The sequence below is a fragment of the Myxine glutinosa genome, chromosome 4, assembly GCF_964187855.1.
Source record: "Myxine glutinosa chromosome 4, kmMyxGlut1.1, whole genome shotgun sequence".
NCBI lineage: Eukaryota > Metazoa > Chordata > Myxini > Myxiniformes > Myxinidae > Myxine > Myxine glutinosa.
Genome location: NC_136264.1, coordinates 138628990 through 138654063, shown reverse-complemented (window position 1 = coordinate 138654063; position 25074 = coordinate 138628990). Strand labels below are relative to the sequence as shown.

At 43.0% G+C, this 25074-nt stretch overlaps 1 protein-coding gene across 6 annotated transcripts in view; it reads left to right on the top strand.

Moving 5' to 3' along the window:
* POLG (DNA polymerase gamma, catalytic subunit) overlaps nucleotides 1-25074 on the top strand; it is a 335804-nt gene that overhangs the window by 279764 nt on the left and 30966 nt on the right. For 4 of the 6 annotated variants that reach the window (XM_068113588.2, XM_068113587.2, XM_068113590.2 and 1 more), the window contains exon 1: nucleotides 16307-16376. The exons of 1 other annotated variant lie outside the window; for it this stretch is intronic. The gene's annotated coding sequence lies outside the window, so the exon portion shown is untranslated. Of the gene's footprint in view, nucleotides 1-16304; nucleotides 16377-25074 lie in introns of those variants that run through there. One more of the 6 variants, XM_068113589.2, reaches the window with a different exon arrangement.

Genomic DNA, 25074 nt, shown 5'->3' with positions numbered 1-25074 from the left:
GGGTGGTCCAAACATCATGGTATGGGGTGCCATTGCTCTCAATCACAAAGTCGGTCCTATGGTGTTCCAGAATATTGGTCCAGGGAGAGGCAATGGTGTCACAGCTGCTCGTTACATCGATCAAGTCCTCAGACCTCACGTTGTGCCACATTTTGGACGTCACGGAAATCATGTCTTCCAGCAGGACAACGCCCGTGCCCACACTGCCAGAGCAACAAGGGACTTCCTGCAACAGAATGGCATCCAAACCATGCACTGTCCTGCGCTCAGCCCCGATTTAAACCCGATAGAGCACTTGTGGGATGAGGTTCAAAGAAGACTGAATGACGTTCGACCAAGGCCGACAACTGCAGCTCAACTCAGTCAGGCGTTTCTCAGAGGGTGGGTCCAAGTGACAAATGCCTTCATCAACCGATTAATCCACTCCATGTTCAGACAATGTATGGCTGTCATCAACGCTCACGGGGGTCACACAAGATACTGATTTTGACCTCCCTTGTTCTCACCTGGTCTTGTGTTTTTCTTATTCAGAACATTTCACGTTATTGTTTGAACTGTGGTGACCATACCTGTAATGTTTCATGTTGATCTTAAATCTCAATTCGTGTTGATCATGACTTGAAAATAAAGACTCCAAAATATTGATTGTGACTGACGTTTCTTTTGCTGTTCAGTATATATCACAGTGAGGTATAAATCTAGAGACAGAAAGAGACCATAGGTAGTTTTTCAGGGAGGTGGTAAGAAGCACCATCTATATTCTACTACACATAATTTGAAAGGATTGGCAAGGATCCAACACCACATTAACTTTCACAAAAGTAGGATTACTCTGTCTGCAATTCGTTGATAATGATGATTAAAATAAATACGTGATATGTGGCATACAATTAGAGATGAGGAGCACTTTTGTTCCATTATGCAAGGATGTTAGTCATCCAAGGGAACCAATAACGTTCGGCCGAGCAGATTAGCTTTTATTATCAGGCTTCACAATTTCAAAGCACTGAACGAAAGACAATGAACAGCTGTCAGGAAAGGGCCAGGCTAAATTGAAGAAAACAAGATGCAATTTGATCAAGGCTATGAAAGCCTTCTACTAACTCTGCTTTCAATTAGACAATTAAAGTTTAACCTTCTAGGCGAAGTCAGCTTGCATCACGCCTGCTCATAACAAGCAATCACTTCATTATTTTCGTGCATGTCCTATGTTGCCATATTGTGTGCAAATAAAATATTAATATGACCGTAATATATAATGAATCATTTATATGTGTATTTAAATATGGACACAATGCTTATAGAAAGTCTACATCCCCTTTGAAATTTTTCACCTTATGTTGCCTTATAGCCTGGATTTAAATTGCATTAAACCAGACTTTTTCCACCTTTATTTACACATTGTAACCCACAACTTCCAAGTGGAAAAACAAATTCAAGAAATTTCAGAAAATTAATTAAAAATAAAAACTAGAATATCTTGGTTGGATAAGTGTCAAGTTGGGCTTTTTTGAGTAATGGCTTCCTTCTTACCACACTACTGTACAGGCCAAACTTGCGGAGTGCTAAAGATATTGTTGTCACATGCACACAGTTACCAATCTTTGCCATAATGGCCTGTAGCTCTTTCAAAGTTTCCATTGACCTCTTGGTGGCCTCTCTGATCAGTCTCCTCCTTGCTTGGTCATCCAGTTTGGAGGGACGGCCTGATCTAGGCAGGGTCTTGGTGGTACCATACGTCTTCCACTTCTTAATGATTGTCTTGACTGTGCTCCAAGGGATATTCAAGGCCTTTGAAATATTTTTTTATTCTCATCCCCTGATCTGTGCCTTTCCACAAATTTATCCTGGAGGTCTTTTAAAAGCTCCTTGGTGCTCATGGTTGAGTCTTTGCTGTGAAATGCACTATCCAACAGGGTAAACCTACAGGAACAGCTGATATTATTCTGAAATAAATTGAATCACTTCAATTTAACACAGGTGGAGGCTAATTAACTTGGTGTGTGAATTTGAAGGTGATTGGTTACACCTGAGCTAATTTACAATTGCTATTATTAGGGGGGTGGACACTTATCCAACCAAGATGTTCTCGTTTTGTATTTTGATTAATTTTCTGAAATGTATAGAATTTCTTTTTCACTTGTAAGTTGTGGGTTGCGATGTCTAAATAAAGGTGGGAAAAGTCTGATTGAATGCATTTTAATTACAGGCTGTAAGGCAACAAAAGGTGAACATTTTGAAAGGGGGTGTAGACTTTCTATAGACACTGTATGTCCGACGGAAATGGATACGCGTTATGATTGGGCTGCGGGGGAGGGGGGAAGTGGGGGAGCAATTGGTGTGAATTTAGGAATATATTTAATAAAGAGAGTCTGATTGTAGGATGGGTCTGCTTCTGTTTCAGGTGTCTGTGTCATTGATTCTGTTTCCTGTGTTTCATGTTTGCCCCAGTCTTGGGTATCGGGTCTGACTTTCTCACCCACAGGTGGGGGGGTGAGGGTGATTACATAATCCTTGATAGGTAGAGTGAAGGTTGACATGACGGTTATTCGCTGTGTGCCTGAACGCCATGCTTCGAGGGTTTCTTGACTTGCCCAGCCTGGTGCCGGGGTTTTCCCAAGCGAAGTTGTGTTGTTGTTTGCGACAATGTGCTGCTATCAGTTAAAGCTTGCCACGTGCTACTGCGGCTGATGATCTATCAACCATGTCGTGAGTCGCTTGTATGTCTGGCTTACATAATTTGAATCACAGTCACGACAGGGGATTTAGTCGACCACATTCATTTTCTCGAGTCTATTCGCTCTGACTTTGGGTCTGGACAGCTATGCATGGATTGTTGCCCGAGGTTTGTACCTACCCGGATTCCAATTGGTTGCAACAGATGGTTGGCCATCTCTCAGAGGCATTACCAATGTACGGTAATAATACAGTTTTGACCAATTCCTCAGTTATCGGTGTAGGTACCTTCTTACAAGTGACAGATTGAGTTTGAATGACTGAATGAACCCCGTGGGGCAATCGTTGTTCTGCTGTAAGTGGGTGACATGTACCATTTTGGTCCATCATGTATCCCGATCACTGCAGTGTGATATGGCCGGGTCAAACATCGTGCAAACGATTGTTTGTGCCGAGTCGAGTGACAACTCTTGTAGTTGCACACCCGGTCTGGGTGTGTGTGGGTTTGCGGTATACCTGAGTGCTCAAATGACCATCTGTTGTGTGCTTGACACAAGCATCCAAAAAGCAAGGGAGCCAGCTTGTTGAAGTTCATGTGTGAACTGTTTGACAGGTCCAACAGTGAAAAGCAGCTGTGTTGGCTGAGTTGGCTGTTATCTGCCAGGTATTGGTCCGCCGTGATGGCAGCCTCTAATGTTCTCCTTGCTAGGTCAGCACGGGTGCACGTGAATAGGGCAAAGGACACCATGATGTCATCATCGTCAATGTGGACATCTTTGATGTGTGAGAGTAACTCCTCAGCAACAACAACAACATGCATTTTAAGGCCATTTTCCCTGCTAGAGCGGGGGTTAGCCTTGCGGTCCCCATGACAATCTTCTCCATTTTGCCCTATTTTCTGCATCTCTCCTTGTTAACCCCCTTGCCCGCATTTCTTCTTCCACCATCTTTAGCCAAGTCTTTCTCGGTCTTCCCCGTCCTCTACTTCCTTCTACATTAACTTCCATCACTCTTCTCAACCAGTCACTTTCATCCTTCGTCAATACATGACCAAACCATCTCAACCTGTTCCTCTTCACAGCATCAATCACAGGCAATATTCCCATCATCTTTCGCAATTCATCATTTGTCTTCCTCTCTCTCAACGATACTCCGCACATCCATCGAACCATTCGCATTTCCACCCTTTCCAGCCTTCGTTGCTGCTCTATGTTCATTACCCAAGTCTCGCTCCCATAAATCATAACACTTCTCACACATGCAGCATACACCTTTCCCTTCAGCTTCAGCGACACTCTCCTCCTCATCAGCACGCCACTTAGTTCCCGAAACTTCTTCCATGCACATCTCACTCGAGCAACCGTTGCCGAGTCTGATCCACCTTCTCCATTCAGCATGTCTCCGAGGTAGCAAAATGTTTTCACACCTTCCAGCTTCACGCCGTCTCCAAGATCCAACTCAACATTTCCTCCATCTGCAGCTCCCTCTGCGCACACCTTACATTTGAATGTAGCTGCCACACTGGTAAATGACCCTCTCAGACCACTACATTTTTGATGAACCCACTCAGCACGCATTGTACATTGAATTGAGTTCACTCCGACACCCTTCCTGCACACAGCACACGGCCACTTCCCAGTTCTTTCCACCTCACCACATGCTTTACCACTTGCCATCACCTTTGTCTTTCCGATATTCACCTTCAGACCTTTTGTCTCCATACATTCCTTCCACTTGTTCATCTTTTCCTTCAATCCATCCATACTTTCCGCAATCAACACCAGATCATCTGCATACAACAACTCCCACGGTAAACCCTCCTTTACGTTCTGAGCCAGCACCTCCATCACAGCTACAAATAGTAGTGGACTTAGTACCGACCCCTGATGCACTCCCACCTTCACCTCAAACTCACCACTGTTCCCGTCCTTCGTCCTTACAGCTGTGCGTGCTCTTTTGTACATTGCCATCACTACTCTGATCAACCATTCCTCCACTCCTAACTTCCTCAATGCCCATGTCAATACTTTGCGTGGAACCCTATCGAATGCTTTCTCCAGATCAACAAACCCAAAAAACAACTTCTTCCTCTTATCCATGTACTTCTCCTGCAACTGCCTCACAATGAAAAGCGCATCTGTCGTTCCTCTTCCTGGCATAAATCCAAACTGCATTTCGTCGATCTTCACTTTCTTCCTTATCCTCCTTTCCAACACCCTTTCCAATACCTTCATTCCATGCTCCAATAACTTTATCGCTCGGTACGAGCCACACTCCAGAGGGTCACCTTTCCCCTTGTATAGAGGGACGAGGGTACTCAGTTCCCAATCCACTGGAATGCGGCCTTCTTTCACCACCAGATTACAGATCTCTGTCATTCTCTTCACACCCCAACTTCCTGCTGCCTTCAACATATCTCCCACAACTCCCGTCGGCACCCCCACTTTTTCACTCTTCATTGCTTTTATCGCTTCCTCAACTTCCTTCTCAGTTATCTTCTCTGCCAGTCCTAAAACTGGGTTACTCTCTATGTTGCCATCCCATTCATTCTCTGTATTCAACAGCATTTCCATATATCTTTTCCATCTTCCTTTAATTCCATCTGGGTCGACAACGATTTGTCCCACTTCATCCTTCAAGCAACTCACCCCCATCACATCACACCTCTCTTTCGCTATGTGCTTTGCAATCCTGAATACTGCTTTCTGACCCTCTTCCGAATCCAAGCGTTCTCCGAACATTTTCCTACATGCCTCCTGCGCCTTTGCTACCTCTTTCTTTGCAGCCTTCTCCTCAGCATTGCGGTTTATATGAGGTGAATCCAATGCCAAATGCTTAAGGCGACGGAAGAGTCCTTGAACAGGTTTGTAGGTTGGAGCATCTCATAGGGCCACAATGGGTCGATGTGGTACGCCGTTCTTGTGCACCTTAGGTAGATCATAAAACTTTGGTGTTACGGAGTCTGCCGGCTGCATTGTCGTTCCTCTTTTGTCAAGAGGCCCCTCACTCGGAGGTCACATAACACCTTGTTAACCTGTCGTTCGATGGTCTTCTTGAGGTTCACCTTGATTTTGCGATATGTGTTCTTACCATTCACTCGTGTTAAAGTGTGGGTGTGGTGTTGTGTATTGTGTGGGTATGTCACCCTCTCGGTAGGTATGCATGGGTTTATGTGGGTATGTCACCCACAGTTACGCCACCCTCTCGGCTGTTGACGTGCCATGCTTCCAGTATCAACCTGTGTTGTTTGTCGGACGTCGTCTCTTGGACGTAAACAACACAAACCCACAGACACCTTTCTATTCATACCCCCATAAAACCGAGAAAAACAGCTCCCTTAGGAAGTGATCGTGCCTGTGCTAGATCACGTGACATCCCATTATCTTCGGTCACCTGACCCACCTGCCATGAGCAGAGCGAGGCTGCACCGGCCAACATTTGTTTTCTGATATTTTCGTTTATGTACTTTAGTGACAGTTGCATGATTCTTCCTGGAATCATAGCATCGAGTTACAGCAGTATGCCAAATTTCATCTTTCTAGCCTACTTAAAAAGTATTAAACATTTATATCAGTGAGTCAGCTGTTAGAAAGAGCTTTATACATATATATGATTATTGTAGTGGCCCACTCGTGACGTTTTGCTGCAGGTCCATTGTCCATCAGGCCTTTGGTCTCAGGAAGGATAAAACAGTCTGAGTGGCCAAATTTGACGCTGCTCCATGGAAACGTTGTTCCACCCACAGTAGCGGCTTTGCTACCCTAGTAACACTTCTCTCCAAAACTACAGAACAGGATTACGACAACCACTGAATAAAGGAATTAAATATTAATATTAATAATAATAATAATAATAAGCTAGAAAGCATCTGAAAATGCAAAGTTCGTCCCGTCCGCTTTGTATTAAGACGTCTTCTTCTTCTTTGGTAGGCTAAACATGACGAAAACAGTTTTTTTTTAAATGAAAATTTAAAACACAAAATGAAAATTGATGATTTTATGCAACCTTGACCTTTGATCTTTTGATGTAAAAAAAACAATTGGCTTCTAGCTTTTGATTGGTGAACCAATTCTGTGACCAAATATGCAAATTCTTAAAATTTCAGGTGAATCGGATGAAAATTGACGATTATATGTGATGCTGACCTTTTCCCCTTTTGACCAAATTATTAATTTGTCTTCTCCACATCCTCATAATTAAACTTTGCTGAAAATTTGATGACAAAGCTCAAATGGTAAATTGAAATTTCAGGGCAGTTGGATGAAAATTGATGATTTTAGTTGATGCTGACATTTGACCTTTTGACAATTAATAATTTGTCTTCTCCATCATAATTAAAGTTTGCTGAAAATTTGATGACAAAAGCCAAATGGTAAAAACTGGTTGTGGTCTGGACGGATGAACGCACACACACATACAGTCACGTGAATAAGTAAGTACACCCCATGTAAAGTTTTGACTTTTCAACATATTTCAACATACAGCTATTTGATCTTCATTTCAACAATATTGATAGATAAAGGTGATATAATATAACAAATATCATGAAACATTTACATTTTGTAGTCCATTGTATAATTTAAATAAACATAAATGCAAATTTCGCTTGTGGAAAAAGTAAGTACACCCTTGGCTCTAATAGGTGGTATTGCCCCCTTTGGCAGAAACAACCTCAAGTAGGTGTTTCTTATAACTGTCTACCAGTCTCTGACATGGACTGGGAGAAATTTTTGCCCACTCCTCCATGCAGAATTCTTTCAGCTGTGCGATGTTTGAGGGGATTCTTGCATGCACAGCTCATTTCAAATCCCCCACAACATCTCGATGGGATTTAGATCCGGGCTTTGACTTGGCCATTCCAGAACCCTCAATTTCTTTGTTTTAAGCCATTCCTTGGTGGATTTACTGGTATGTTTAGGGTCATTGTCATGTTGCAAGGTCCACCTTCGGTTGAGCTTCAACTTTCCGACAGATGGCCTCACATTATCCTCAAGCACCCTCTGGTACAATGAAGAATTCATAGTGGATTCTATGATGGTGAACTGCCCAGGCCTTGATTCAGCAAAGCTGCCCCAAACCATAATATTTCCACCACAATGCTTTACAGTTGGTATCAGGTTCTTGTGGTCAAATGCTGTCTTTGGTTTTCGCCAAAGATGTCTTCTGGTACTGTGGCCAAATAGCTCTACCTTTGACTCATCTGTCCAGAGCACATTGTTCCAGAAGTGCTGGTCTTTGCCTAGGTGTTCATTGGCAAACTTTAGTCTTGCCCTGATGTTCTTTCTGGACAGCAAAGGTTTCCTCCTGGCACACCTCCCATGGAGATCAAATTTGTGCAGCCTCTTTCTAATGGTAGACTCGTGCGCTTTGACATCAACAGTGGCAAGAGATACCTGTAGGTCCCGTGATGACATTCTGGGGGTTCTTACAGACATCTTTCAGCATCTTGCGGTCTGCTCTCGGGCTGAACATGCTGGGGCGGCCTGGCCTGAACAAGTTGGCAGTTGTTTGGAATCTTCTCCACTTGTAGATGATCTTCCGGACAGTCGAATGATTGATTTCAAATTGTTTGGAGACCTTTTTAAATCCCTTCCCAGACTCGTAGGCATCTATAACCTTCTTTCTTAAGGCCTCAGTGAGCTCTTTTTGATCTAGGCATGATGACGCCGTACACTTCAAAAATAAAGAGCAAACCAAACTAAATGTCTGATGTTTAAATAAGACAGGTTCCTCTAAAATCCTCTCTAACGATATTATAATCATTTGCACCTGAGCTGGTGCACCTGATTCTTATTTTAGGTATTTGAAGTAGTGATAAATGTAGGGGTGTACTTACTTTTTCCACATGCGAAATTTGCATTTATGTTTATTTAAATTATACAATGGACTACAAAATGTAAATGTTTCATGATATTTGTTATATTATATCACCTTTATCTGTCAATATTGTTGAAATGAAGATCAAATAGGTGTATGTTGAAATATGTTGAAAAAGTCAAAACTTTACACGGGGTGTACTTACATTTTCACGTGACTGTACACACTAACCAAGGGAGGGTAGGGGAAGGACTGTGTAAGAGGAAAAGTCTTCAACAAAGCTGGGCGGGGTGCGAAAGGGGATTGAAAAAGGGGTGGGAAAGGGCCGGGGGAAGGAAAAAGTCTTCAACAAATGAAACGTGTCTTGGAAATAAAGGAAAACAAAACGGCGGCATCGAACAGGCAGAATGCTCGCTGCAAAGAAAGCCTGCACCTCCTCTAGTGAGAAGAAAGACCAACTCACAAGGGGACATGGATTTGCACCAAGCCAAGAGGCTGTATAAGTGCTACCTATATCAAAAATGAAGTTCAACAAGAGGAAACTAAAAAACGAATATTGAGCATAGAGGAGAAGGAGGCCATTTACTACTGTAAAGTCTCTTTAAGACATGAACAGTGGGGGATGGCTGGTAAGGGAGCTATATTCATGGACCAGCTGAATTAGACCAGATTGACCACCAGAGGAGAGACATCCAACAAATGTGAAAGAATTGCATCAACAGCACATAAATCCCTAAATAAAAATAAAATAAAAGAGACAAACGTGAAGGTAAGAACACAGTCAGAAAAATATATGAGTAGAATGGGAGTCGAGCGCCCGCCAAGGAGTGGACAGAGGGATCGTGGAAAAGAGGCCACAATGTTTCGCAGCAATGGATCACGGGAAGGGGCTGTGCGAAGAAGCAAGGGTTTGGAATGTGAAGCATCACTGGGAACCCAGCGGCCAAAGTAACAGGGCCCAGTGGCAAAGGCGAGGTGATACAGAGGGGGAGGTGACACAGAACCACCAGAATGGGGAGGAGGAACAGACCAGACTTCCAGTGGTGAAAACACCTTACACAGTTGGAAGGGATTAAAATGAAAATAGCGGATAACAACAGGCAGAAGGATGGAGGAGAAAAGGGAGGTGAAGGAGAGAAGGAGGATGAGGATGATGAGGACCAGCAAATACGAGAGGAAGAGCTGGCAAACAAAATACTGGAGATGAGAGTGACACCATTCAGGAAAAGACCACATATAGAAACTATACAAGACTATACAAGATAGAAAACAACCGACAGACAAACATTCTGGTAGGGAGAACCAACAAAGCACTCAAAATCATCCCTATTAAAGGAACTCAACATCATGGGCTTTGCAGCAGCACTGCTCATACAAGAAAAAATAACAAGAAAACAACACAGCAAGAAGAGCAAATCAACCCATGCAGACAGAGTCCAGGCACCACCACGGAAACGGAGGTTCGAGGCACAAAGGGAGCAACGGGAAAAATACAGCAAATTATAAGGAGAAATGGAAGCCCAAAGCTAACAAAGAGAATCCAAAAAAGAAAAAACAAATACAAAATTGGAAATAAAAACCTGGAGGTCGTGGCTGCTGAAAGCAAACTCAACATATAAATAATCACAAGAAAGATAAATGATAAAAATATGACAAAGTTAACAAAAGGGGAAAACAGAACCACATGTTTGAAAATAACCTGAAAAGATGATACTGCAAACTAGGAGAAACAAAAGCAAACTGTGCAAATCCCACTGAGAAAGATAAACTTGAAAACTTCTGGAAATGAATATATGAGGACCCAAAATAACACACCAAATAGGCGAATTGGACACAAAACTTGGAAGAAAAACAATATCTAAAGGAAATGCCTCCAATGCTATTTCATGAAAAACCTGTAAATATGCCAAACTTTAAAAGCCCAGGCCCAGATGGAATTCCAACCTTCTGGTTAAAGTAACGAGATGCCCTCCACAATCACTATGCTTGAGCATTCAACAAACTTATCCAAGGGGAGGAGACCTTGGATGAGTGACTCACAGTAACGCCTTCCTCATCCCAAAGTCTGAAGAGACCCAACCACCTAAACTCCTAAAGTATAGACCAATAACCAGTCTTCTAACAACATACAAATTCCAGATGGGAATCACAGAAATGATATACCATCACCTAAAACAAGAAGGAGGCCTAGAGGCAGAACAGGAAGGGATGTAAAAGAGGAGGCTATGGAATGATGGACCACCTTCTAGGCCACCACTCTTCACAAGAATAACCACATCACTGGTTGTTGTCAGTCGGCATTTCAACTTTTCCAAGCTTTGACGTCTTCCAGGCTGTAAAAACCTTTTGTAAATACAAGATAATTCACTATATCTGGATAAGTTCTTGCCGTTTCTGGACCTTGCTATGTATTCGTCAAATCATATATAAGGGTCTATCTTGCCAGTAGCAGTAACCCGTATTTGTAAGTCTGGTGTTGGTTTACGGTTGTTGTGATTGGTACTACGTACTGGGTAGTGACGTCTGGGGGCGTGGCTTCAGTGGTTGATGGCGGCTCGTCATGATGGCCGTGTGCTCTGTGAGAGCTTGGAATCGTCTTTAATAAACCACTTGAATTGAAGGCGATTCCTGAACTTACTACAGGGTGGCAGCGCGGGATCGTGAAGATCAACAAGCAGTTTGACGTGTGGTCTTGTTTTTCTTTGCGGATTACCACGGCGGCACGTCCCGTGTTTTTTCAACATGGCGAAGTTCCCGACAATGGACTGGTCCAGCTCGGAGCTGGCGGAGACCTTCAAGTTATTCAAGCAACGAATGAACTTGGTGCTGTGGGACGAGGGCATCGATACTAAAGCCAGACAGGCCATCAAGATTCAGATTGCTGTGGGAGACAAAGGACTGAGGCGGATCAATGCATCGACTCTGAGTGAGGATGATAAAAAGGATCCGGAAAAATTATATAAATTATTCGAGGATCAGTTGGACATTCATGTAAACTTTCGGATTCACCGGCTGGAAATGATGAGATTTCGGCAGCAAGAAGGAGAGTCCATTGATGATTTCGTCAACCGATGCCGACGGAAGGGAAGGTTGTGCAATTTCTCCGAAGCAGAACTCTCGGAACGGATTATCGAGTTAATTGTTGCGAGCACCCCACATGATGATTTTCAAAAGCATCTGCTCGACCAGGAGGTCGGGTACGACATGGACCTGGTTTTATGTGAGGGACGCAAGTACGAAGCAATGGTAATCAGAAAGCAGGCCATCCAGAAGATGGAAGGGCCTTCATCGTCTGTGAATGCCATGACACATCGACAAAAGTGCAAAAAGTGTGGACTATCACATCCACCACGGAACTGCCCAGCATACAATGATTATTGTAAGTATTGTGGTGAACTGGGACACTGGGCCCGTTGTTGTGAAAATCCCAAACGAAGCATGAGATATGCTGATGGATACGAGTGGAGCCGCCGTCCTGCAATGGGTGGAAGAGGCCGTCGAGTCAGCAGAAGCAAGTTGAGAGGTATGCTTCGGGGAAGTGACAATAATGGGGCCTCGGTGAATAAAGTGTCAGGGTATTGTTCTGAAGGCGATGAAGACAGTTACGAAAGTGACACTGACGCATATGAACACACCAAGCCGTTTCACGTGATCAGGGTATCCGCACTGTGTATGAAGGAGACGAGGGATGAAGTGTACACATTGTTGAACATTGTATGCCCTGACATGAAAGGTGTATACAAACTGCAGTTGAAAGTGGATACAGGTGCATCAGGGAATACTTTGCCAACACGTATTGTGAAGGACATGTATGGAAACAAATGGATGTCAAAACTGACTCCACTTGGTGGGACCAAGCTCACTGCTTACAATGGCAGTGAGATCAAGTGTCACGGAATCCTAAAGCTCTTGTGTCGATATAAAGACTCAGATTGGTTCAAGTACAGGTTCTATGTCGTTGAAGTACCTGGACCTGCAGTACTTGGATTACCAGCGTGTGAACGGCTCAACATCGTCACCATAAACAGCATTGCTGGGCAACGGAGGACATTGCTGAAGGCTGCACCTCCAGCATCAAGGATTCCGAAACCAATGCGCCACGAGGAACAGGCCTACAAGGTGAATTCCGTGGATGATTTGAAAAGGCTGTTCCCGGACAGGTTTGACTGCATTGGGAATTTTAAAGGAAAAGTGAGGCTTCATCTAAAGCCTGATGCAAAGGCATCGATTGACGCACCAAGGAAGTGTAGTGTTCACATCAAAGGGAAGTTGAAGGAGGAGCTAATGAAAATGGAAAAACAGGGTATCATCAGGAAAGTGGACTATCATATGGATTGGTGCTCTTCCATCTGTAATAGTGTAAAGAAAGATGGGAGCTTAAGAGTATGTCTCGATCCGAAACGCCTGAACTCTTGGCTGAAGAGGTGTCCACATAAAATACCGACATTAGACGAGCTGAACCCAGAATTTGCTGACGCCACGATATTCTCAAAATTAGATGCTCGGGCTGGCTATTGGGCTGTGCATCAGGATGAGGAAAGCCAGGATTTGACAACATTCCGCACACCTTTTGGGCGCTGGTGCTTCCAGAGATTGCCTTTTGGGTTATGTGTCAGCCAGGATCTGTTCCAGCAAGTCATGGACCGCATACTCGAGCAAGCACCAGGCTGTATTGGTATCTCCGATGATGTGGCAGTATCAGGACGAACTGAAGAGGAGCATGATCGTAATCTTCTGAACCTGATGAAAGTAGCACGAAGAGAGGGTCTGGTTTTCAACTCTTTGAAATGTATCATCAAGACCGACCATATCAACTTCTTCGGCTCGATCTACAGCAAACAAAGAATCTCACCTGATCCTGGGAAGATCTGCGACATCCGGAAGATGCCATCACCACAGGATAAGGAAGGCTTGAGCCGATTCATTGGACTGATGAACTATCTGTCACCACATATTCCCCACTTTGCGGATAAAGTGGCACCCCTCCGAGATTTACTGAAGAATGGAGTGCCATTCATGTGGCAGGAAGACCATCAGTTTGCATTTGAGCAACTGAAACAGAGTGTTGATGCAGATGCCTGTCTAACATACTATCATCATGACAAGGAGACAGTTTTGGAAATAGATGCATCACAGAAGGGACTGGGTGCATGCCTTTTGCAGGATGACAAGCCTGTTGCTTTTCCGTCATGAACTCTGACACCCACTCAGTCTGCATATTCAAACACTGAACGGGAAACCCTGGCCCTTGTTGCTGGCATACAGAATTTCCATACTTACGTGTTTGGGAAATGCTCCAAGGTATACACAGACCACAAACCATTGGTCATGATCATCAGCAAACCGCTTACAAGCGCCCCTCCACGGCTTCAGCGCCTTCTTGTGAAAATCCAAGGCTACGATTTTGATCTGGAGTATAAGGCCGGCCGTGAGATGATGCTATCAGACACGCTGTCGAGACTACCGAACCCAGAGAACAATCAGGAACTGCAGTTGGACACACGTGTAGATGGTATTGAGCTTGATGATGTGGATGATCATCATCGCTTTAACCTCATTGATTTCAGCTCAAGGAAACAGGACCAACTCAGAGAGTGTGGAAAGGCTGATAGAACCTTTCGAGCATTGCAGCAGGTTGTTCATCAAGGGTGGCCTGCTAGGATTACAGAGCTGCCTGTGGACCTACGTCCGTACTGGCCATACCGTGATGAAATTGGTATTTGTGACAGTGTTCTCTTCAAAGTTCGACAGGTACTAATTCTAGAGCAGCTACGTAAGGATATCCTCGACCAGCTCCATGAGGCGCCCATGGGGATCGAAAAGACAAAACGTCTAGCATGCGAATGTGTTTATTGGCCAAGTATATATCTGGACATTGAGAGAGTTGTCAGAACATGTAAGGCATGTCAAGAGAACCAACCAGAACAAAGGCGTGAGGCTATGATAGCTCATGAGATACCAGCGGTACCATGGACAAAGGTAGCCAGTGATATGTGTGAGCTACACGGGCAGACCTACCTCTTGGTGACGGATTATTACACCAAGTACCCAGTTGTGAAGAGAATGAAATACACGACGAGCATTGCAGTAGCCAAGGTCACATCTGAATGTTTCAGTATGTTCGGCCCACCTCTGGAGGTCATATCGGACAATGGACCTCAATATGTGGGTAAGCCGTACCGTGATATGTGTACCAAATGGAATGTAAAACACACGACAACATCGCCGAGGTATCCACGCAGTAATGGATTGGTTGAGAGACAAGTTCAAACAGTGAAGAACATGATCAAAAAGTGTATTAGATCAGGGAGTGACATAGACATTGCACTACAACACCTGAGGTGCACACCTGTCGATTCCCACCTCCCAAGTCCAAGCGAAATGCTGTTCAACCGGCCCATACGCACCAACCTACCAAGTCGTCTGTTGGTTCCTGCACAACAAAGGCATCAGGAAATTCAGGAACGATTGAAGGAACGTGGAGACCGGATGGCGAAACAATACAACAGAACAGCTGGGCCGCAATTACCTGAATTGGCTATTGGACATCGGGTTCGGATTCTGAACAAGGACACCAATGGTACCCAGGGAAAGTTGTGGCCCGCTGTAATGAACCCCGCTCGTATATAGTACAGACGCCTAACGGGACGCGTCTTCGAAGAACCAGGGCACACTTGCGTGAACTTCATCCACTCGATTGTGGCGCCAAGTGGAAGGACGAACCGACCCAACCAACACATCAAAGTCTACCAACTGCTCGACACGTACATTTCAACAACGACGCTTCAGCAATGGAAACTAATGGCTGCTCCAGCTCCAAGGATGACGAGAGTGCTGAGACAACAAGGCCGGACAACTCTCCGTACTCGACCAGATCAGGCCGTGTGATTCGAAAACCGTTGAGATATCGTGATAGTGAATAACGACCACCAGAAATCAGCCCTTGTAATATTGGTGCAGAGACAATGCGTTGATTGGAATGATTCTGTGTTTTCTGTGTTTTCGCTAATCATACTGAGCAGTAATTACATTTTGGTTAAGAGTTATAACAGAAACCCCATATCCCATTTATGTGTGGTTCAAGTTGTGTCTGATTGTGTTTATTATTTTGATTTAGTTTAGTAGTGTTTTGTTGCATACAAACATAATAATTTCAATGAAAGGGAGATGTTGTGATTGGTACTACGTACTGGGTAGTGACGTCTGGGGGCGTGGCTTCAGTGGTTGATGGCGGCTCGTCATGATGGCCATGTGATCTGTGAGCGATTGGTATCGTCTTTAATAAACCATTTGAATTGAAGGCGATTCCTGAACTTACTACAACGGTAACGGCTTAACAACCTTTATTTTGTTACAATATTGCTCCCTAGACAAAACATACAACGTATCGACATACTCAAGTTTCGAGACAAGATTTGATCCCGATTGTTTAGCCTGAAAGTACAATAACTCAATCGATCATGAATGGACGTTCCTTTCTTTGTACTCCAATATGGCGGCACAGAAATAGCTGACGTCATTAAGCAACCCCCATTGAGCTAAAGCAATGTTAAAAACGCGTGCCTGATACCTTATTAAGCAAGATTGTGCAAATGGCAAAAGCAGTAACAGTCAATCAACAAATCAAATACTCGAACTGACCATTCAAGGATACTTCATATGTTTCTGCTGCACTCACAGGCGATTAAAGCAAGTTTCACTTTTTGTTTTGCGAGAGGTTTAGCAATAATTACGTAATGATGTCATTTTCATTACGTAATGATGTCATTCCGTAATGTTTGCGTTTCCCCGTCTTCCCGATAGCCGATGTCGCGCGGAAATGACGTAATGGGAAGCTGCTGGGAGCGGTTTTTTATTCCGCTTGATTTTACAACACGTGTCGGGTAAGCTTTATCTTTTAATAGTTCGGTGAAATGGTTTCATCCATATCAGCATCTATAAAGATATTCATTCGCTACTTTGAGAATGTAATGTCCGTATATATCGATACAGCGGCTAATGGAGAAGAAGATATGTAAATTTCGAAAAGAAAAGCGAAGTGTCATTCCGCAGCAGGTTGAGGTTGTGTTGTGCTCCTGAAACTGCATGGAACTCCCGACTGCTCCTGTACTCTCATTCTGAGTGTTTTGGATAAAGCTTTGCAGTGAAAATGTGCTCGCTTCGAAATGTGCAATATGGACTTTATAACCAAAGCATTGAGATCCGATTACAAACTGTCCTTGTGGCAATGTGACCGGTTCGTGTTCAATCATTAACATTAAATGCCGGGGGTGGTGGTGGTGGTGGTGGTGGTGGTGGTGGTGGTGGTGGTGGTGGTAGTAGTAGTATTTTTAAAATGTTGTTGTTGTTGTGCAACGCAACAGGCGTTTTAGATGGTGTGGGCTCATGAAATAATGTGTTTATTTTTTGAGGACTTGCACTTGTACGTAATTGTATTTATACTTATAGCAAGTTAATAATAATAACAACAAATAATAAAAACATTTTAGAAAATGTGAAGGGATGTACAATGTTTCTCCAAAAAGTATGTAAACATGGTGATGGTGGGGATGATAACAAGGAATGATCATGTGAAACCATCCCTACATCATTTCTAGGTTATCCCTAGAAGTGTGTGTGTGTGTGTGTGTGTGTGTGTGTGTGTGTGTGTGTGTGTGTGTGTGTGTGTGTGTGTGTGTGTGTGTGTGTGTGTGTGTGTGTGTGTGTGTGTGTGTGTGTGTGTTAGTTAGTTAGTTAGTTAGTTAGTTAGTTATATAACTGTCTTTTTTAGGGATAAGCACTATTAAAGAAAGATGTAGTGATGGTTTCACACGATTATTTATTGTTATCATCCCTACCTTGTTTACATACTTTTTGGAGAAACATCGCTACATCCTTGTACATTTTCTAAAATGTTTTTATTGCTTGTTTGTTGTTTCTTTACCTTTTTTAGAAGTGTGTGTGTGTGTGTGTGTGTGTGTGTCTGTACATTTTAAATAATACATACTTTATAGACAATCTAATATTTTAAATAGTTCATACTTTATAGATGATCTGACATTCTAAATAGTGCGTATGGGCAAATGTGTCTAGCGGCCCTGTCTCCCTCAGTCTGATCGTAGTCCCGCTCACCCCTCTGTTCCCTTATTCCTTTACAAAGGAATGCAGTTTTGCGTAGTTTTCAGGGACTCCTTTCAAGCTATTAAAGTTATGATAGCAGAGGATGCTGCACCAAGTAAAACACTATTGGATGGTAACAGAGTCATTGCCATTGACAGAGGCAGCTCGGAAATATGCCGACTGAAGATGATTTTTATAATGATGAGCAGGAAGATTCCCAGTTTTGACCAATCTCGGGTTTTTACTGGGTTTTTTTTGCCTTTGTCATGGTCTGGAGTATTCAAAAGTGGTCCCTGCCTAGACAATCAGCGGAACAGACCAGGTAGGCTCTCGTAAATAGCCTTAGTGACTTTTTGGAGAGGTTATTCCTAGTTTAGTTTTGTATGTAGTGGGTGGGACCAACATTTTTTTTCTGCGCCATCCCTACATATAATACTAGCACACTCTGATGATGATAACTTTTGACCACGTTTTGTACTACATTTGTACATGGGTGACATGCTGTACTACAAATTCCATTATTGCATGGCGAGGTCCTCCATGCCGAGTCAAATGTGATCTACAGATGTAAATACACATCTACCTGTGTATTTACATCACCAGGTTTTTTTCAAATGACTGTGACAACAAATTGAGGCAATACTTTAATGGCAGAAGTAACGCACAATAATATCGACTGTGAAAATCGTCATTGGCCACTTTGACCATGTGTTGGTCATTGTAGTTCACATGTCACTTTATACCCATTGATTTATTATTGCAGTGAAAAATCAACGGGCCTAGATGCTTTATGTATTATTATATAGATAATGGTGTTGGCTGGTGTTGGCTTAGTGGTTAGGGTGCCGGCTTGGGATCCTAGGATCCTGGGTTCGAATCCCGATCGATCGCTGAATTAACGCCAGGGGGTTGACTCAGCCTGTCATCCTTCCAAGGTCGGCAAATTGAGTACCAGCTTGCTGGGATGAATGATCCCGGTGTTTACCCCGGTTTAGAGTAGGTACACTGGTACACCGTATCCCTGCTCATCGTAAGAGGTGACTAAGGGTTGGCGTCAGGAAGGGCATCCGGCCATAAAAAAAAAACTGCCTCAAAAAGGGAACCATGAGGTCATGGGGCCCGCAAGGCTAACTTTTCCCCGCTTTAGCGGGGAAAAATGGCCTCAAAACGATCATTCATTCATTCATATAGATAACTGTGCACTGTTTGCATGTTATTATATAGAAGAAGAAGAAGCAGTGAAGATAGAATAATCTCTGTATGAAAACCCTAATTAAATCAAATAAACCAGTAGACACAAGAATTTGAAAACTGGATGTTTTGCTGAATAATAAATCGAATTCCCGGAACTTGTACAACTTCTCTGGGAGAAAAAAACACCCCCTTGCCGCTCCCTTAAGGTGCTTCTAGTAGATTGTAAGTACATCACCGCAGCAGATCTCAGTCGATCACCGACAAAGATAACTGCGACCCGAAAATCTAAATACCGTGCTCCGTAGCAAGCGGGACTCCCGGTCCATCGGGACGGTTTGCAGCGGGCGAAAGGCAGCGGGGAGGGAGTTTATTTTGGTTAACCGCGCACTTTTTGAGTATTGTTATATTGCTTTGCAAAAATGCATAAAAAGAAGGAGCAGTGAAAAATATATACGAAGTGAATACCAACTTCGTACGAAGTTCCTTGAATCAATATTAATGATTGCATTGTAATAGTTTTCTGGAGCAATGACTGTCAGCTAGGTTTCTCACCCTCTCCCTACCACCTGCACCTACCTCCCCCAACCTCTCCCTCCCCTTACCACACCAACACCACCTCCTACTCCCCTACTTCCCCCCCCCCCTCCCTTCCACACCACCTCTCCCCCCCGCCATTCCATACCTTACCCCCAGCCCCACCACACCTCCGTCCTCCACCTCTCTCGAATTATCGGTATTGCTAACCATCGTTTTACAGCAACTTTATGAACTGAGGGCTGTTGGAAGCCATCTGTTGAATTATGACTCGTTTAATTAATTGATGAGGATGTACTAGCTCTGTGGTGTTAAATGATGGACAGAGTTATGTGTTGGGAGTCCAGTGGTACAGGTTGTTTGGACTTGTTTGGTGGGGGGTTAAAATTAATGAATACTGCATGAAATACTTGCTTACATAATAAATGGATAACCCCTGAATGTCTTGTTGAGGTAAAATTTAGCAAACACTTCTGGTTGGTGCAGTCTTCATTCCTGATAAGTATGACTACTGCTAGGCCTTGATTGCACTTGTCAATAAAATGTGGCTGTCAGATAACCTGTGGATATACCTGGTACCCATACCTGTTTTGTCTCTTTATACTGTCTTTTACGTTATTGCAACTAACAAGTCCACTCTTCCTTCTAAAAGTAAGGAATGCATTAATAGTGTATTGTCTAGCTTGGCTGTAATTTCTCCCTCTGTCATTATGTCGTTCTTCCCTGCCTGAGCATGATTCCCTTTAATTAGGCCATTCGTGAAGCACAACGCTTTGGCACTGCAGATATGCGCCACCGTTAGCAGACCTATCAATGTGACTTCAAATATTAATATGGTGTATGTAAATGACACAGTCATGGCCAAAAATATTGGCACCCTTGCACTTTTTTCAAATAACTCAATTTTCTTTAAAAACGAGTTGAAATTGACAAAAGTATTTGGTCTCCACAATTCTTTATTTCACTGTTAATATTACAGAACCTTTATTTTTGATTCAGAACTTAATATATCCTTTAAAATTATTGACACCCTAGACTTCATATTTGGTAGCACAGTCTTTGGACAAAATAACTGCACTCAGCCACTTCCTAGAGCCATTAATTAGCTTCCTAAACCTCTCTGCTGGCAGTTTGGCCCATTCTTTTTGTGCAAACTGCTCCAGTTCTCCCAGAATTGAAGGTTGCCTTCTCCCAACTGCTGTTTTCAGATCTCCACACACGTGTTCAATGGGATTTAGATCTGGACTCATTGCTGGCCACTTCAGAACAGTCCAGCGTTTTGTCTTGAACCATCCCTGGGTGCTTTTTGAAGCGTGTGTGAGGTCATTGTCTTGCTGCAAGACCCATGACCTTCGACAGAGACGCACCTTTCTGACACTGGGTTGAACATTGCGCTCCGAAATGCCTTGGTAATTTCCTGATTTTATGATGCCATGCACACATCCAAGGCGCCCAGTGCCAGAGGCAGCACAGCAACCCCAAAACATCACTGAACCTCCTCCATGTTTGACTGTAGGGAAGGTGTTCTTTTCTTTGAAGGCTTCATTTTGTTTTCTGTAAACATAGAGATGATGTGATTTTAAAAAGCTCTAATTTGGTCTCATCTGTCCACATGACATTCTCCCAGAAGGATTTTGGCTTGCTCAGGTGTGTTTTGGCAAACTCCAGTCAGGCTTTCTTATGTCTCTCTCTCTCTCAGCAGTGGGGTCCTCCTGGGTCTCCCACCATAGAGCCCCCTTTCGTTGAGTTGGCGACGGATGGTGCGATTTGAAACTGTCGTTCCTTGTGTCTGAAGGTTGGTTAGGTTGAATCTGTTTGGCAGTTGATCGAGGTGCTTTATCCACCATTCGAACAATCCTTCGCTGTAATGTTCGATCAAGTTTCTCTTGCGGCCACGTCCAGGGAGTTTGGCTACAGTGCCATGGGCCTTAAACTTCCTGATAACATTGCATATGGTGGACAGAGGACCATCAAGGTCTCTGGAGATGAACTTGTATCCTTGAGATTGTCTATGCTTGGTTACAAACTTGTGTCCGATCTCCTCAGACAAGTCTCTGGTTTTCTTTCTTTTCTCCATATTCATTGTGGTATGCACAGTGACACAAAACATCAAAATGGCTCCTTTTCTCTATTAAAACTGGTTGAATGAGTGATTTATATGTTGCACGCATCTGCAACTCACCACAGGTGAGTTCAATTCCAAAGTAAAGGAGAATCACCTGCTTGAAATCTAATTACTTCTAACAACTTCTAAATGGTGCCAATAATATTGTCCGGGCCATTTTAAGATTTCTGTGTGGAATAAGCAAAGATTTTGTTATTTTTTTCAGCTTTTTTTGTTTTGTTCCACTGCAATCCAAAGAAATACATATGTGGATACCCAAAGATTTTTTAACTTCTACAATTTTCTGGAAGAAATGGTGCATTATTTGAAAAAAGTGCAAGGGTTCCAATATTTTTGTCCACGACTACATACACAAATTTTATTGTATATGTCCATTGAAGGTCAAAATAACGAATTTTTCTCCCATCGCTTCTGCATTATGATATCTCTATCCCAATACTCCCAACTAATTTAACAGATTTTTTAAGAGCGGAATGACAAGTAATTCTGAAAATTCAAAATTAAACTTGTTCAAGGATATTTGTATTAGAAAATGTTTCCTTTACAGTTTCAAGCATTGTAATTCATCCATAAATAATTTACTGACTGAATGATATTCTGATAAAGATGCGTCCTCCATTAGCTGATTATTTAATTGTTCGCTACCTAAGTACAAATTGCTTCTTGTTTCCACTTTTGTGTCGACAGGATGGTGTTATTGTTTGTCCCTGCTGGTGTGGTTCTCACATTGGATGGCGTCATTAATTTGGCCTACCATGTGCCTCGGTGTTTGCTCGTGTTGCTGCAGGTTTTTGCAGCACATTGCCATTTGGAGCTTGCATGGCTATTGATTCTCACTTGCTTTCTAATTGTCGCGTTTTCATCGTCGAATATATTCTGCTGTAATATTTTGTGAAGGTAATCAAAAATACATCCCAAGTTGTCAGAGTGACATGATGACTACTAGGAGTGCATATGGTACAGAGTGTTCACTCAATCCAGGCAAAATCAAGAGATCTTGCATAAATTATGTACAGGGTGGTCAAACATATCTGTGTGTATATATATACGTATACGTGTATATATATATATATTGTTGCGGGACCGCGGCGAGGATGTTGTTTGCCGAACGGATGGCCGCCGCGCCCGAACAGTTACCCCGACTAACCCGATTCCTGAACGTTGGCCGAATCGCGCCACAGATATTCAATGGAGAAAAGACTAAGACGGAGGATGTAAAGAAGAAAGAAAGGCAACGGGTAAGAAATACAAATATGATTTATTTACTATTTACACAATTGAAAGAAACCAAGGAAGAAGGAAGGATAACAAAATAAAATACAGAAGAGGAAAGGTGACACAGTGAAATGCTAGCTTATCTATACAGGCTTAATTAACCCAGGGACAGAACAAACAAAGACAGACTCACGTGGGGAATGATGACAGGAATGGCAGGAGGTGGATGGCTGGAGGGAGAGGACAAAAACTGGAACCGAAGCACGGTCAGGCCGGGAGTGAGCAGCCGCCGTTCCTTCGCAGCCACGGACGAAAACTGCCGTCGAAGCTCAAAGCTGTGGTGGTTTAAAGCTGCGGTGGTTGCACTTGTTCTCAGGCTTGGCACTTGGCACTTGTTCTCTCTGACTCCCTCTCTTCCTCTCTTGCTTCGCCCTGACTCCCTCTTTCTGCTTCTTTCTCCCTCTCTCTCTCTTGCTCTCTTCGCTTCGCTTCGCCCCTCCCTTCAAAGGCTTCCGTGCGCGCTCTTTATAGCGCCTCAGGCGATCAAGCCGCTGGTGTCCAGGACACGCCCATCGGTGAGCTCACCTCGGCCCTGGTTGGTCGCGCGGGCTCCCGATCCCGCCCTTAGAGGAGGCGTTGGCAAGGCCACGCCTTGTTCCCGGCGCTGGGCCGACTCCTCCCACCTTCGGCTCTGAGATTACCTCGTGGCTAATGGAGTCTTGGGATGAAACAAACCACAGCTGTAGCAACCCTAACAAACCGCCCAGTGCAGTTGGCAATTGAGGCTTTGAGGGAATGCAGTTGGCAATGGTTGGAAGGGGAATGTGAAGGGAATCTACTCTTTTTTCACTTGGTGCAATGGAGTATTTAAATTAATGGAAGACACAGCCTTACACTAATACACATAATAAGGATATAACTACCGAACAGGGATATATGGTGTCCTGTGTGTATGTTTTATGGAATTAACTACGGGAACGCCCTTTGACCTTTATACAACAACAAATGCAGGAAGGAGGGTGACATTTTACAACAATTCATTACACAACAATAATAAAAAACAACAACATTCTCATATCCACAACAATATATATATATATATATATATATATATATATATATATATATATATATATATATATATACATGTATGTATGTATGTATGTATATATATATATTAGCTTGGCTCGGCTCGCTGCGCTTGCCTCATCCAAGCGTCGTTACTGAGGAACGGGCTTTTTTTAGCTGAGGCTAATGACTGTACCTGAGTTGCTGTGTTGTCATGATTTACACCAATCATAATACAAATAAAACAATTACTTTGCACAAATGTATTTGTTGTGTTTGTGATATTACATTTTTATAGGCAATTTAGGTTGAATGTTTTTTTTTCAAGAAAGAACCCCTCAGCACACATAGGGGAGGGGTAGGTGCAGACTGGAAGTTTGGGACAATTACACCTCACCACCACGTAATTCAAAACACCTCACCACCAAGTAATTCAAAACACCTCACCACCAAGTAATTCAAAACACCTCACCACCAAGTAATTTAAAACACCTCACAGCCATAAAACACGCAATAAAAACCCCTCACCACCACAAAATTAAAAACACCTCACCACCACGAAATTGAAAACACCTCAGCCATAAAACACGTAATAAAAATATCTCACCACCCCGAAATTGAAAACACCTCACAGCCATCAAACACGTAATAAAAACACCTCACAGCCATAAAACACGTAATTAAAACACTTAATAAAAACACCTCACAGCCATAAAACACAATAAAAACACCTCACCACCACAAAATTAAAAACACCTCACAGCCATAAAACACGTAAAAAAAACACCCCACAGCCACAAAATTAAAAACACCTCACCACCACGTCATTTAAAAACACCTCACCACCACGTAATTATAAATACCTCACCACCACGTAAATCAAAACACACCACCATGTGATTTAAAAACCTCATCACCATGTGATTTAAAAACACCTCACCACCATGTGATTTAAAAACACCTCACCACCACGTCATTTAAAAACACCTCACCACCACATAATTCAAAATACCTCACCATCACGTTATTAAAAACACCACAACCACGGAAACAAAAGTTTGAGGGGGTCGTTAAGTGTCAACACAGACACTGCCCAGATGTGTAGATATATAGATAAATGACTGTTCCCGAGTTGCCGTTTTGTCATGGTATAAACCAATCATAATTCAAACAATTATTTTGCACAAATGAATTTGTAATATACGTGATATCACATTTTATAAACAATTGAAATTGAAAAAAAAAAAAAATCCCAAAACAATTCCAAAAAAAAAAAAAGAATTGGACAATTTTTCAAAAACAAATACCCTTAGGACATACCGACGGGAAAGATATGTGCATACCAG